This window comes from Salmo salar, chromosome ssa09 (genome assembly GCF_905237065.1).
Source record: "Salmo salar chromosome ssa09, Ssal_v3.1, whole genome shotgun sequence".
Taxonomy (NCBI): Eukaryota; Metazoa; Chordata; class Actinopteri; order Salmoniformes; family Salmonidae; genus Salmo; species Salmo salar.
Genome location: NC_059450.1, coordinates 50,094,911 through 50,110,179, shown reverse-complemented (window position 1 = coordinate 50,110,179; position 15,269 = coordinate 50,094,911).

The window sequence follows — 15,269 nt, the reverse complement described above, 5'->3', positions numbered from 1 at the left end:
GTACCAGCACCACCTAGACACCCTCTGGGTATTACATCCTGTACCAGCACCACCTAGAGACCCTCTGGGTATTACATCCTGTACCAGCACCACCTAGAGACACCCTCTGGGTATTACATCCTGTACCAGCACCACCTAGAGACACCCTCTGGGTATTACATCCTGTACCAGCACCACCTAGAGACACCCTCTGGGTATTACATCCTGTACCAGCACCACCTAGACACCCTCTGGGTATTACATCCTGTACCAGCACCACCTAGAGACACCCTCTGGGTATTACATCCTGTACCAGCACCACCTAGACACCCTCTGGGTATTACATCCTGTACCAGCACCACCTAGACACCCTCTGGGTATTACATCCTGTACCAGCACCACCTAGAGACACCCTCTGGGTATTACATCCTGTACCAGCACCACCTAGAGACACCCTCTGGGTATTACATCCTGTACCAGCACCACCTAGAGACACCCTCTGGGTATTACATCCTGTACCAGCACCACCTAGAGACACCCTCTGGGTATTACATCCTGTACCAGCACCACCTAGAGACACCCTCTGGGTATTACATCCTGTACCAGCACCACCTAGACACCCTCTGGGTATTACATCCTGTACCAGCACCACCTGGACACCCTCTGGGTATTACATCCTGTACCAGCACCACCTAGACACCCTCTGGGTATTACATCCTGTACCAGCACCACCTAGACACCCTCTGGGTATTACATCCTGTACCAGCACCACCTAGAGACACCCTCTGGGTATTACATCCTGTACCAGCACCACCTAGACACCCTCTGGGTATTACATCCTGTACCAGCACCACCTAGACACCCTCTGGGTATTACATCCTGTACCAGCACCACCTAGAGACACCCTCTGGGTATTACATCCTGTACCAGCACCACCTAGACACCCTCTGGGTATTACATCCTGTACCAGCACCACCTAGAGACACCCTCTGGGTATTACATCCTGTACCAGCACCACCTAGAGACACCCTCTGGGTATTACATCCTGTACCAGCACCACCTAGAGACACCCTCTGGGTATTACATCCTGTACCAGCACCACCTAGACACCCTCTGGGTATTACATCCTGTACCAGCACCACCTAGACACCCTCTGGGTATTACATCCTGTACCAGCACCACCTAGACACCCTCTGGGTATTACATCCTGTACCAGCACCACCTAGAGACACCCTCTGGGTATTACATCCTGTACCAGCACCACCTAGACATCCTCTGGGTATTATATCCTGTACCAGTACCACCTAGAGATACCCTCTGACTATTACATCCTGTACCAGCACCACCTAGAGACACCCTCTGGGTATTACATCCTGTACCAGCACCACCTAGACACCCTCTGGGTATTACATCCTGTACCAGCACCACCTAGAGACACCCTCTGGGTATTACATCCTGTACCAGCACCACCTAGAGACACCCTCTGGGTATTACATCCTGTACCAGCACCACCTCGAGACACCCTCTGGGTATTACATCCTGTACCCGCACCACTTAGACATCGTCTGGGTATTACATCCTGTACCCGCACCACTTAGACATCGTCTGGGTATTACATCCTGTACCACCACCACCTAGACACCCTCTGGGTATTACATCCTGTACCAGCACCAACTAGAGACACCCTCTGGGTATTACATCCTGTACCAGCACCACCTAGACACCCTCTGGGTATTACATCCTGTACCAGCACCACCTAGACATCCTCTGGGTATTATATCCTGTACCAGTACCACCTAGAGATACCCTCTGAGTATTACATCCTGTACCAGCACCACCTAGAGACACCCTCTGGGTATTACATCCTGTACCAGCACCACCTAGAGACACCCTCTGGGTATTACATCCTGTACCAGCACCACCTAGAGACACCCTCTGGGTATTACATCCTGTACCAGCACCACCTAGAGACACCCTCTGGGTATTACATCCTGTACCAGCACCACCTAGACACCCTCTGGGTATTACATCCTGTACCAGCACCACCTAGAGACCCTCTGGGTATTACATCCTGTACCAGCACCACCTAGACACCCTCTGGGTATTACATCCTGTACCAGCACCAACTAGAGACACCCTCTGGGTATTACATACTGTACCAGCACCACCTAGAGACACCCTCTGGGTATTACATCCTGTACCAGCACCACCTAGACAGCCCTCTGGGTATTACATCCTGTACCAGCACCACCTAGAGACACCCTCTGGGTATTACATCCTGTACCAGCACCACCTAGAGACACCCTCTGGGTATTACATCCTGTACCAGCACCACCTAGAGACACCTTCTGGGTATTACATCTTGTACCAGCACCACCTAGACACCCTCTGGGTATTACATCCTGTACCAGCACCACCTAGACACCCTCTGGGTATTACATCCTGTACCAGCACCACCTAGAGACACCCTCTGGGTATAACATCCTGTACCAGCACCACCTAAGACACCCTCTGGGTATTACATCCTGTACCAGCACCACCTAGACACCCTCTGGGTATTACATCCTGTACCAGCACCACCTGAGACACCCTCTGGGTATTACATCCTGTACCAGCACCACCTAGACACCCTCTGGGTATTACATCCTGTACCAGCACCACCTAGAGACACCCTCTGGGTATTACATCCTGTACCAGCACCACCTAGACACCCTCTGGGTATTACATCCTGTACCAGCACCACCTAGACACCCTCTGGGTATTACATCCTGTACCAGCACCACCTAGACACCCTCTGGGTATTACATCCTGTACCAGCACCACCTAGAGACACCCTCTGGGTATTACATCCTGTACCAGCACCACCTAGAGACACCCTCTGGGTATTACATCCTGTACCAGCACCACCTAGACACCCTCTGGGTATTACATCCTGTACCAGCACCACCTAGAGACACCCTCTGGGTATTACATCCTGTACCAGCACCACCTAGACACCCTCTGGGTATTACATCCTGTACCAGCACCACCTAGACATCCCTCTGGGTATTACATCCTGTACCAGCACCACCTAGAGACACCCTCTGGGTATTACATCCTGTACCAGCACCACCTAGAGACACCCTCTGGGTATTACATCCTGTACCAGCACCACCTAGAGACACCCTCTGGGTATTACATCCTGTACCAGCACCACCTAGACATCGTCTGGGTATTACATCCTGTACCAGCACCACCTAGACACCCTCTGGGTATTACATCCTGTACCAGCACCACCTAGACACCCTCTGGGTATTACATCCTGTACCAGCACCACCTAGACACCCTCTGGGTATTACATCCTGTACCAGCACCACCTAGAGACACCCTCTGGGTATTACATCCTGTACCAGCACCACCTGAGACATCCTCTGGGTATTACATCCTGTACCAGCACCACCTAGAGACACCCTCTGGGTATTACATCCTGTACCAGCACCACCTAGACACCCTCTGGGTATTACATCCTGTACCAGCACCACCTAGACACCCTCTGGGTATTACATCCTGTACCAGCACCACCTAGAGACACCCTCTGGGTATTACATCCTGTACCAGCACCACCTAGAGACACCCTCTGGGTATTACATCCTGTACCAGCACCACCTAGACATCCTCTGGGTATTACATCCTGTACCAGCACCACCTAGACACCCTCTGGGTATTACATCCTGTACCAGCACCACCTAGAGACACCCTCTGGGTATTACATCCTGTACCAGCACCACCTAGAGACACCCTCTGGGTATTACATCCTGTACCAGCACCACCTAGACACCCTCTGGGTATTACATCCTGTACCAGCACCACCTAGACACCCTCTGGGTATTACATCCTGTACCAGCACCACCTAGACACCCTCTGGGTATTACATCCTGTACCAGCACCACCTAGACACCCTCTGGGTATTACATCCTGTACCAGCACCACCTAGAGACACCCTCTGGGTATTACATCCTGTACCAGCACCACCTAGAGACACCCTCTGGGTATTACATCCTGTACCAGCACCACCTAGAGACACCCTCTGGGTATTACATCCTGTACCAGCACCACCTAGACATCCTCTGGGTATTACATCCTGTACCAGCACCACCTAGACACCCTCTGGGTATTACATCCTGTACCAGCACCACCTAGAGACACCCTCTGGGTATAACATCCTGTACCAGCACCACCTAGACACCCTCTGGGTATTACATCCTGTACCAGCACCACCTAGAGACACCCTCTGGGTATTACATCCTGTACCAGCACCACCTAGACACCCTCTGGGTATTACATCCTGTACCAGCACCACCTAGAGACACCCTCTGGGTATTACATCCTGTACCAGCACCACCTAGAGACACCCTCTGGGTATTACATCCTGTACCAGCACCACCTAGAGACACCCTCTGGGTATTACATCCTGTACCAGCACCACCTAGACACCCTCTGGGTATTACATCCTGTACCAGCACCACCTAGACACCCTCTGGGTATTACATCCTGTACCAGCACCACCTGAGACACCCTCTGGGTATTACATCCTGTACCAGCACCACCTAGACACCCTCTGGGTATTACATCCTGTACCAGCACCACCTAGAGACACCCTCTGGGTATTACATCCTGTACCAGCACCACCTAGAGACACCCTCTGGGTATTACATCCTGTACCAGCACCACCTAGAGACACCCTCTGGGTATTACATCCTGTACCAGCACCACCTAGACACCCTCTGGGTATTACATCCTGTACCAGCACCACCTAGAGACACCCTCTGGGTATAACATCCTGTACCAGCACCACCTAGACACCCTCTGGGTATTACATCCTGTACCAGCACCACCTAGAGACACCCTCTGGGTATTACATCCTGTACCAGCACCACCTAGAGACACCCTCTGGGTATTACATCCTGTACCAGCACCACCTGAGACACCCTCTGGGTATTACATCCTGTACCAGCACCACCTAGACACCCTCTGGGTATTACATCCTGTACCAGCACCACCTGAGACACCCTCTGGGTATTACATCCTGTACCAGCACCACCTAGAGACACCCTCTGGGTATTACATCCTGTACCAGCACCACCTAGAGACACCCTCTGGGTATTACATCCTGTACCAGCACCACCTAGAGACACCCTCTGGGTATTACATCCTGTACCAGCACCACCTAGACACCCTCTGGGTATTACATCCTGTACCAGCACCAACTAGAGACACCCTCTGGGTATTACATCCTGTACCAGCACCACCTAGACACCCTCTGGGTATTACATCCTGTACCAGCACCACCTAGACACCCTCTGGGTATTACATCCTGTACCAGCACCACCTAGAGACACCCTCTGGGTATTACATCCTGTACCAGCACCACCTAGAGACACCCTCTGGGTATTACATCCTGTACCAGCACCACCTAGAGACACCCTCTGGGTATTACATCCTGTACCAGCACCACCTAGAGACACCCTCTGGGTATTACATCCTGTACCAGCACCACCTAGAGACACCCTCTGGGTATTACATCCTGTACCAGCACCACCTAGAGACACCCTCTGGGTATTACATCCTGTACCAGCACCACCTAGACACCCTCTGGGTATTACATCCTGTACCAGCACCAACTAGAGACACCCTCTGGGTATTACATACTGTACCAGCACCACCTAGAGACCCTCTGGGTATTACATCCTGTACCAGCACCACCTAGACATCCTCTGGGTATTACATCCTGTACCAGCACCACCTAGAGACACCCTCTGGGTATTACATCCTGTACCAGCACCACCTAGAGACACCCTCTGGGTATTACATCCTGTACCAGCACCACCTAGAGACACCCTCTGGGTATTACATCCTGTACCAGCACCACCTAGACACCCTCTGGGTATTACATCCTGTACCAGCACCACCTAGACACCCTCTGGGTATTACATCCTGTACCAGCACCACCTAGAGACACCCTCTGGGTATAACATCCTGTACCAGCACCACCTAGACACCCTCTGGGTATTACATCCTGTACCAGCACCACCTAGACACCCTCTGGGTATTACATCCTGTACCAGCACCACCTAGAGACACCCTCTGGGTATTACATCCTGTACCAGCACCACCTAGAGACCCTCTGGGTATTACATCCTGTACCAGCACCACCTAGAGACACCCTCTGGGTATTACATCCTGTACCAGCACCACCTAGAGACACCCTCTGGGTATTACATCCTGTACCAGCACCACCTAGACACCCTCTGGGTATTACATCCTGTACCAGCACCACCTAGACACCCTCTGGGTATTACATCCTGTACCAGCACCACCTAGACACCCTCTGGGTATTACATCCTGTACCAGCACCACCTAGAGACACCCTCTGGGTATTACATCCTGTACCAGCACCACCTAGACACCCTCTGGGTATTACATCCTGTACCAGCACCACCTAGAGATACCCTCTGACTATTACATCCTGTACCAGCACCACCTAAGACACCCTCTGGGTATTACATCCTGTACCAGCACCACCTAGACATTCTCTGGGTATTACATCCTGTACCAGCACCACCTAGAGACACCCTCTGGGTATTACATCCTGTACCAGCACCACCTAGAGACACCCTCTGGGTATTACATCCTGTACCAGCACCACCTCGAGACACCCTCTGGGTATTACATCCTGTACCCGCACCACTTAGACATCGTCTGGGTATTACATCCTGTACCAGCACCACCTAGACACCCTCTGGGTATTACATCCTGTACCAGCACCACCTAGACACCCTCTGGGTATTACATCCTGTACCAGCACCACCTAGAGACATCCTCTGGGTATTACATCCTGTACCAGCACCACCTAGACACCCTCTGGGTATTACATCCTGTACCAGCACCACCTAGAGACACCCTCTGGGTATTACATCCTGTACCAGCACCACCTAGACACCCTCTGGGTATTACATCCTGTACCAGCACCACCTAGACACCCTCTGGGTATTACATCCTGTACCAGCACCACCTAGACACCCTCTGGGTATTACATCCTGTACCAGCACCACCTAGAGACACCCTCTGGGTATTACATCCTGTACCAGCACCACCTAGAGACACCCTCTGGGTATTACATCCTGTACCAGCACCACCTAAGACATCCTCTGGGTATTACATCCTGTACCAGCACCACCTAGACACCCTCTGGGTATTACATCCTGTACCAGCACCACCTAGAGACACCCTCTGGGTATAACATCCTGTACCAGCACCACCTAGACACCCTCTGGGTATTACATCCTGTACCAGCACCACCTAGAGACACCCTCTGGGTATTACATCCTGTACCAGCACCACCTAGACACACTCTGGGTATTACATCCTGTACCAGCACCACCTAGAGACACCCTCTGGGTATTACATCCTGTACCAGCACCACCTAGAGACACCCTCTGGGTATTACATCCTGTACCCGCACCACTTAGACATCGTCTGGGTATTACATCCTGTACCAGCACCACCTAGACACCCTCTGGGTATTACATCCTTTACCAGCACCACCTAGAGACACCCTCTGGGTACAACATCCAGTACCAGCACCACCTAGACACCCTCTGGGTATTACATCCTGTACCAGCACCAACTAGAGACACCCTCTGGGTATTACATACTGTACCAGCACCACCTAGACACCCTCTGGGTATTACATCCTGTACCAGCACCACCTAGAGACACCCTCTGGGTATTACATCCTGTACCAGCACCACCTAGAGACACCCTCTGGGTATTACATCCTGTACCAGCACCACCTAGACACCCTCTGGGTATTACATCCTGTACCAGCACCACCTAGACACCCTCTGGGTATTACATCCTGTACCAGCACCACCTAGAGATACCCTCTGACTATTACATCCTGTACCAGCACCACCTAGACACCCTCTGGGTATTACATCCTGTACCAGCACCACCTAGACACCCTCTGGGTATTACATCCTGTACCAGCACCACCTAGAGACACCCTCTGGGTATTACATCCTGTACCAGCACCACCTAGAGACATTCTCTGGGTATTACATCATGTACCAGCACCACCTCGAGACACCCTCTGGGTATTACATCCTGTACCCGCACCACTTAGACATCGTCTGGGTATTACATCCTGTACCAGCACCACCTAGAGACACCCTCTGGGTATTACATCCTGTACCAGCACCACTTAGACATCCTCTGGTTATTACATCCTGTACCAGCACCACCTAGACACCCTCTGGGTATTACATCCTGTACCAGCACCACCTAGAGACACCCTCTGGGTATTACATCCTGTACCAGCACCACCTAGACATTCTCTGGGTATTACATCCTGTACCAGCACCACCTAGACACCCTCTGGGTATTACATCCTGTACCAGCACCACCTAGACACCCTCTGGGTATTACATCCTGTACCAGCACCACCTAGACACCCTCTGGGTATTACATCCTGTACCAGCACCACCTAGACACCCTCTGGGTATTACATCCTGTACCAGCACCACCTAGACACCCTCTGGGTATTACATCCTGTACCAGCACCACCTAGAGACACCCTCTGGGTATTACATCCTGTACCAGCACCACCTAGAGACACCCTCTGGGTATTACATCCTGTACCAGCACCACTTAGACATCCTCTGGTTATTACATCCTGTACCAGCACCACCTAGACACCCTCTGGGTATTACATCCTGTACCAGCACCACCTAGAGACACCCTCTGGGTATAACATCCTGTACCAGCACCACCTAGACACCCTCTGGGTATTACATCCTGTACCAGCACCACCTAGAGACACCCTCTGGGTATTACATCCTGTACCAGCACCACCTAGACACACTCTGGGTATTACATCCAGTACCAGCACCACCTAGAGACACCCTCTGGGTATTACATCCTGTACCAGCACCACCTAGACACCCTCTGGGTATTACATCCTGTACCAGCACCACCTAGAGACACCCTCTGGCTATTACATCCTGTACCAGCACCACTTAGACATCGTCTGGGTATTACATCCTGTACCACCACCACCTAGACACCCTCTGGGTATTACATCCTTTACCAGCACCAGCTAGAGACACCCTCTGGGTACAACATCCAGTACCAGCACCACCTAGACACCCTCTGGGTATTACATCCTGTACCAGCACCAACTAGAGACACCCTCTGGGTATTACATACTGTACCAGCACCACCTAGACACCCTCTGGGTATTATATCCTGTACCAGCACCACCTAGAGACCCTCTGGGTATTACATCCAGTACCAGCACCACCTAGAGACACCCTCTGGGTATTACATCCTGTACCAGCACCACCTAGACACCCTCTGGGTATTACATCCTGTACCAGCACCACCTAGACACCCTCTGGGTATTACATCCTGTACCAGCACCACCTAGAGATACCCTCTGACTATTACATCCTGTACCAGCACCACCTAGACACCCTCTGGGTATTACATCCTGTACCAGCACCACCTAGACACCCTCTGGGTATTACATCCTGTACCAGCACCACCTAGAGACACCCTCTGGGTATTACATCCTGTACCAGCACCACCTAGACATTCTCTGGGTATTACATCATGTACCAGCACCACCTCGAGACACCCTCTGGGTATTACATCCTGTACCCGCACCACTTAGACATCGTCTGGGTATTACATCCTGTACCCGCACCACTTAGACATCGTCTGGGTATTACATCCTGTACCACCACCACCTAGACACCCTCTGGGTATTACATCCTTTACCAGCACCACTACCTAGACACCCTCTGGGTATTACATCCTTTACCAGCACCACCTAGAGACACCCTCTGGGTACAACATCCATTACCAGCACCACCTAGACACCCTCTGGGTATTACATCCTGTACCAGCACCAACTAGAGACATACTCTGGGTATTACATCCTGTACCAGCACCACCTAGACACACTCTGGGTATTACATCCTGTACCAGCACCACCTAGACACCCTCTGGGTATTACATCCTGTACCAGCACCACCTAGAGACACCCTCTGGGTACAACATCCAGTACCAGCACCACCTAGACACCCTCTGGGTATTACATCCTGTACCAGCACCAACTAGAGACATACTCTGGGTATTACATCCTGTACCAGCACCACCTAGACACCCTCTGGGTATTACATCCTGTACCAGCACCACCTAGACACCCTCTGGGTATTACATCCTGTACCAACACCACCTAGACACCCTCTGAGTATTATATCCTGTACCAGCACCACCTAGACACCCTCTGGGTATTACATCCTGTACCAGCACCACCTAGTCATCCTCTGGGTATTACATCCTGTAAAAGCACCACCTAGACACCCTCTGGGTATTATATCCTGTACCAGCACCACCTAGACACCCTCTGGGTATTACATCGTGTACCAGCACCATCTAGACACACTCTGGGTATTACATCCTGTACCAGCACCACCTAGACATCCTCTGGGTATTATATCCTGTACCAGTACCACCTAGAGATACCCTCTGACTATTACATCCTGTACCAGCACCACCTAGACACCCTCTGGGTATTACATCCTGTACCAGCACCACCTAGACACCCTCAGGGTATTACATCCTGTACCAGCACCACCTAGACACCCTCTGGGTATTACATCCTGTACCCGCACCACTTAGACATCGTCTGGGTATTACATCCTGTACCAGCACCACCTAGACACCCTCTGGGTATTACATCCTGTACCAGCACCACCTAGAGACACCCTCTGGGTATTACATCCTGTACCAGCACCACCTCGAGACACCCTCTGGGTATTACATCCTGTACCCGCACCACTTAGACATCGTCTGGGTATTACATCCTGTACCAGCACCACTTAGACATCGTCTGGGTATTACATCCTGTACCACCACCACCTAGACACCCTCTGGGTATTACATCCTGTACCAGCACCAACTAGAGACATACTCTGGGTATTACATCCTGTACCAGCACCACCTAGACACCCTCTGGCTATTACATCCTGTACCAGCACCACCTATACATCCTCTGGGTATTATATCCTGTACCAGTACCACCTAGAGATACCCTCTGACTATTACATCCTGTACCAGCACCACCTAGAGACACCCTCTGGGTATTACATCCTGTACCAGCACCACCTAGACACCCTCTGGGTATTACATCCTGTACCAGCACCACCTAGACACCCTCTGGCTATTACATCCTGTACCCGCACCACTTAGACATCGTCTGGGTATTACATCCTGTACCACCACCACCTAGACACCCTCTGGGTATTACATCCTTTACCACCACTACCTAGACACCCTCTGGGTATTACATCCTGTACCAGCACCACCTCGAGACACCCTCTGGGTATTACATCCTGTACCCGCACCACTTAGACATCGTCTGGGTATTACATCCTGTACCAGCACCACTTAGACATCGTCTGGGTATTACATCCTGTACCACCACCACCTAGACACCCTCTGGGTATTACATCCTGTACCAGCACCAACTAGAGACATACTCTGGGTATTACATCCTGTACCAGCACCACCTAGACACCCTCTGGGTATTATATCCTGTACCAGTACCACCTAGAGATACCCTCTGACTATTACATCCTGTACCAGCACCACCTAGAGACACCCTCTGGGTATTACATCCTGTACCAGCACCACCTAGAGACACCCTCTGGGTATTACATCCTGTACCAGCACCACCTAGAGACACCCTCTGGGTATTACATCCTGTACCAGCACCACCTAGAGACACCCTCTGGGTATTACATCCTGTACCAGCACCACCTAGACACCCTCTGGGTATTACATCCTGTACCAGCACCACCTAGAGACCCTCTGGGTATTACATCCTGTACCAGCACCACCTAGAGACCCTCTGGGTATTACATCCTGTACCAGCACCAACTAGAGACACCCTCTGGGTATTACATACTGTACCAGCTCCACCTAGAGCCCTCTGGGTATTACATCCTGTACCAGCACCACCTAGACATTCTCTGGGTATTACATCCTGTACCAGCACCACCTAGAGACACCCTCTGGGTATTACATCATGTACCAGCAACCCCTAGAGAAACCCTCTGGGTATTACATCCTGTACCAGCACCACCTAGAGACACCTTCTGGGTATTACATCTTGTAACAGCACCACCTAGACACCCTCTGGGTATTACATCCTGTACCAGCACCACCTAGACACCCTCTGGGTATTACATCCTGTACCAGCACTACCTAGAGACACCCTCTGGGTATAACATCCTGTACCAGCACCACCTAGACACCCTCTGGGTATTACATCCTGTATCAGCACCACCTAGACACTCTCTGGGTATTACATCCTGTACCAGCACCACCTAGACACCCTCAGGGTATTACATCCTGTACCAGCACCACCTAGAGACCCTCTGGGTATTACATCCTGTACCAGCACCACCTAGAGACACCCTCTGGGTATTACATCCTGTACCAGCACCACCTAGACACCCTCTGGGTATTACATCCTGTACCAGCACCACCTAGACACCCTCTGGGTATTACATCCTGTACCAGCTCCACCTAGACACCCTCTGGGTATTACATCCTGTACCAGCACCACCTAGACACCCTCTGGGTATTACATCCTGTACCAGCACCACCTAGACACCCTCTGGGTATTACATCCTGTACCAGCACCACCTAGAGACACCCTCTGGGTATTACATCCTGTACCAGCACCACCTAGAGACACCCTCTTGGTATTACATCCTGTACCAGCACCACTTAGACATCCTCTGGTTATTACATCCTGTACCAGCACCACCTAGACACCCTCTGGGTATTACATCCTGTACCAGCACCACCTAGAGACACCCTCTGGGTATAACATCCTGTACCAGCACCACCTAGACACCCTCTGGGTATTACATCCTGTACCAGCACCACCTAGAGACACCCTCTGGGTATTACATCCTGTACCAGCACCACCTAGACACACTCTGGGTATTACATCCAGTACAGGCACCACCTAGAGACACCTTCTGGGTATTACATCCTGTACCAGCACCACCTAGACACCCTCTGGGTATTACATCCTGTACCAGCACCACCTAGAGACACCCTCTGGCTATTACATCCTGTACCCGCACCACTTAGACATCGTCTGGGTATTACATCCTGTACCACCACCACCTAGACACCCTGTGGGTATTACATCCTTTACCAGCACCAGCTAGAGACACCCTCTGGGTACAACATCCAGTACCAGCACCACCTAGACACCCTCTGGGTATTACATCCTGTACCAGCACCAACTAGACACCCTCAGGGTATTATATCCTGTACCAGCACCACCTAGAGACCCTCTGGGTATTACATCCTGTACCAGCACCACCTAGAGACACCCTCTGGGTATTACATCCTGTACCAGCACCACCTAGACACCCTCTGGGTATTACATCCTGTACCAGCACCACCTAGACACCCTCTGGGTATTACATCCTGTACCAGCACCACCTAGACACCCTCTGGGTATTACATCCTGTACCAGCACCACCTAGAGACACCCTCTGGGTATTACATCCTGTACCAGCACCACCTAGACATTCTCTGGGTATTACATCATGTACCAGCACCACCTAGAGACACCCTCTGGGTATTACATCCTGTACCAGCACCACCTAGAGACACCCTCTGGGTATTACATCCTGTACCAGCACCACCTCGAGACACCCTCTGGGTATTACATCCTGTACCAGCACCACCTCGAGACACCCTCTGGGTATTACATCCTGTACCCGCACCACTTAGACATCGTCTGGGTATTACATCCTGTACCAGCACCACTTAGACATCGTCTGGGTATTACATCCTGTACCACCACCACCTAGACACCCTCTGGGTATTACATCCTTTACCACCACTACCTAGACACCCTCTGGGTATTACATCCTTTACCAGCACCACCTAGACACCCTCTGGGTATTACATCCTGTACCAGCACCACCTAGAGACACCCTCTGGGTATTACATCCTGTACCAGCACCACCTCGAGACACCCTCTGGGTATTACATCCTGTACCCGCACCACTTAGACATCGTCTGGGTATTACATCCTGTACCCGCACCACTTAGACATCGTCTGGGTATTACATCCTGTACCACCACCACCTAGACACCCTCTGGGTATTACATCCTTTACCACCACCACCTAGACACCCTCTGGGTATTACATCCTTTACCAGCACCACCTAGAGACACCCTCTGGGTACAACATCCAGTACCAGCACCACCTAGACACCCTCTGGGTATTACATCCTGTACCAGCACCAACTAGAGACATACTCTGGGTATTACATCCTGTACCAGCACCACCTAGACACCCTCTGGGTATTACATCCTGTACCAGCACCACCTAGACACCCTCTGGGTATTACATCCTGTACCAGCACCACCTAGAGACACCCTCTGGGTATTACAAACTGTACCAGCACCACGTAGACATAATCTGGGTATTACATCCTGTACCAGCACCACCTAGGGAAACCCTCTGGGTATTACATCCTGTACCAGCACCACCTAGACACCCTCTGGGTATTACATCCTGTACCAGCACCAACTAGAGACACCCTCTGGGTATTACATCCTGTACCAGCACCACCTAGACACCCTCTGGGTATTACATCCTGTACCAGCACCACCTAGACACCGTCTGGGTATTACATCCTGTACCAGCACCACCTAGAGACACCCTCTGGGTATTACATCCTGTACCAACACCACCTAGACACCCTCTGGGTATTACATCCTGTACCAGCACCACCTAGAGACCCTCTGGGTATTACATCCTTACCAGCACCACCTAGAGACACCCTTTGGGTATTACATCCTGTACCAGCACCACCTAGACACCCTCTGGGTATTATATCCTGTACCAGCACCACCTAGACACCCTCTGGGTATTACATCCTGTACCAGCACCACCTAGAGACACCCTCTGGGTATAACATCCTGTACCAGCACCACCTAGACACCCTCTGGGTATTACATCCTGTACCAGCACCACCTAGAGACACCCTCTGGGTATTACAAACTGTACCAGCACCACGTAGACATAATCTGGGTATTACATCCTGTACCAGCACCACCTAGAGAAACCCTCTGGGTATTACATCCTGTACCAGCACCACCTAGACACCCTCTGGGTATTACATCCTGTACCAGCACCAACTAGA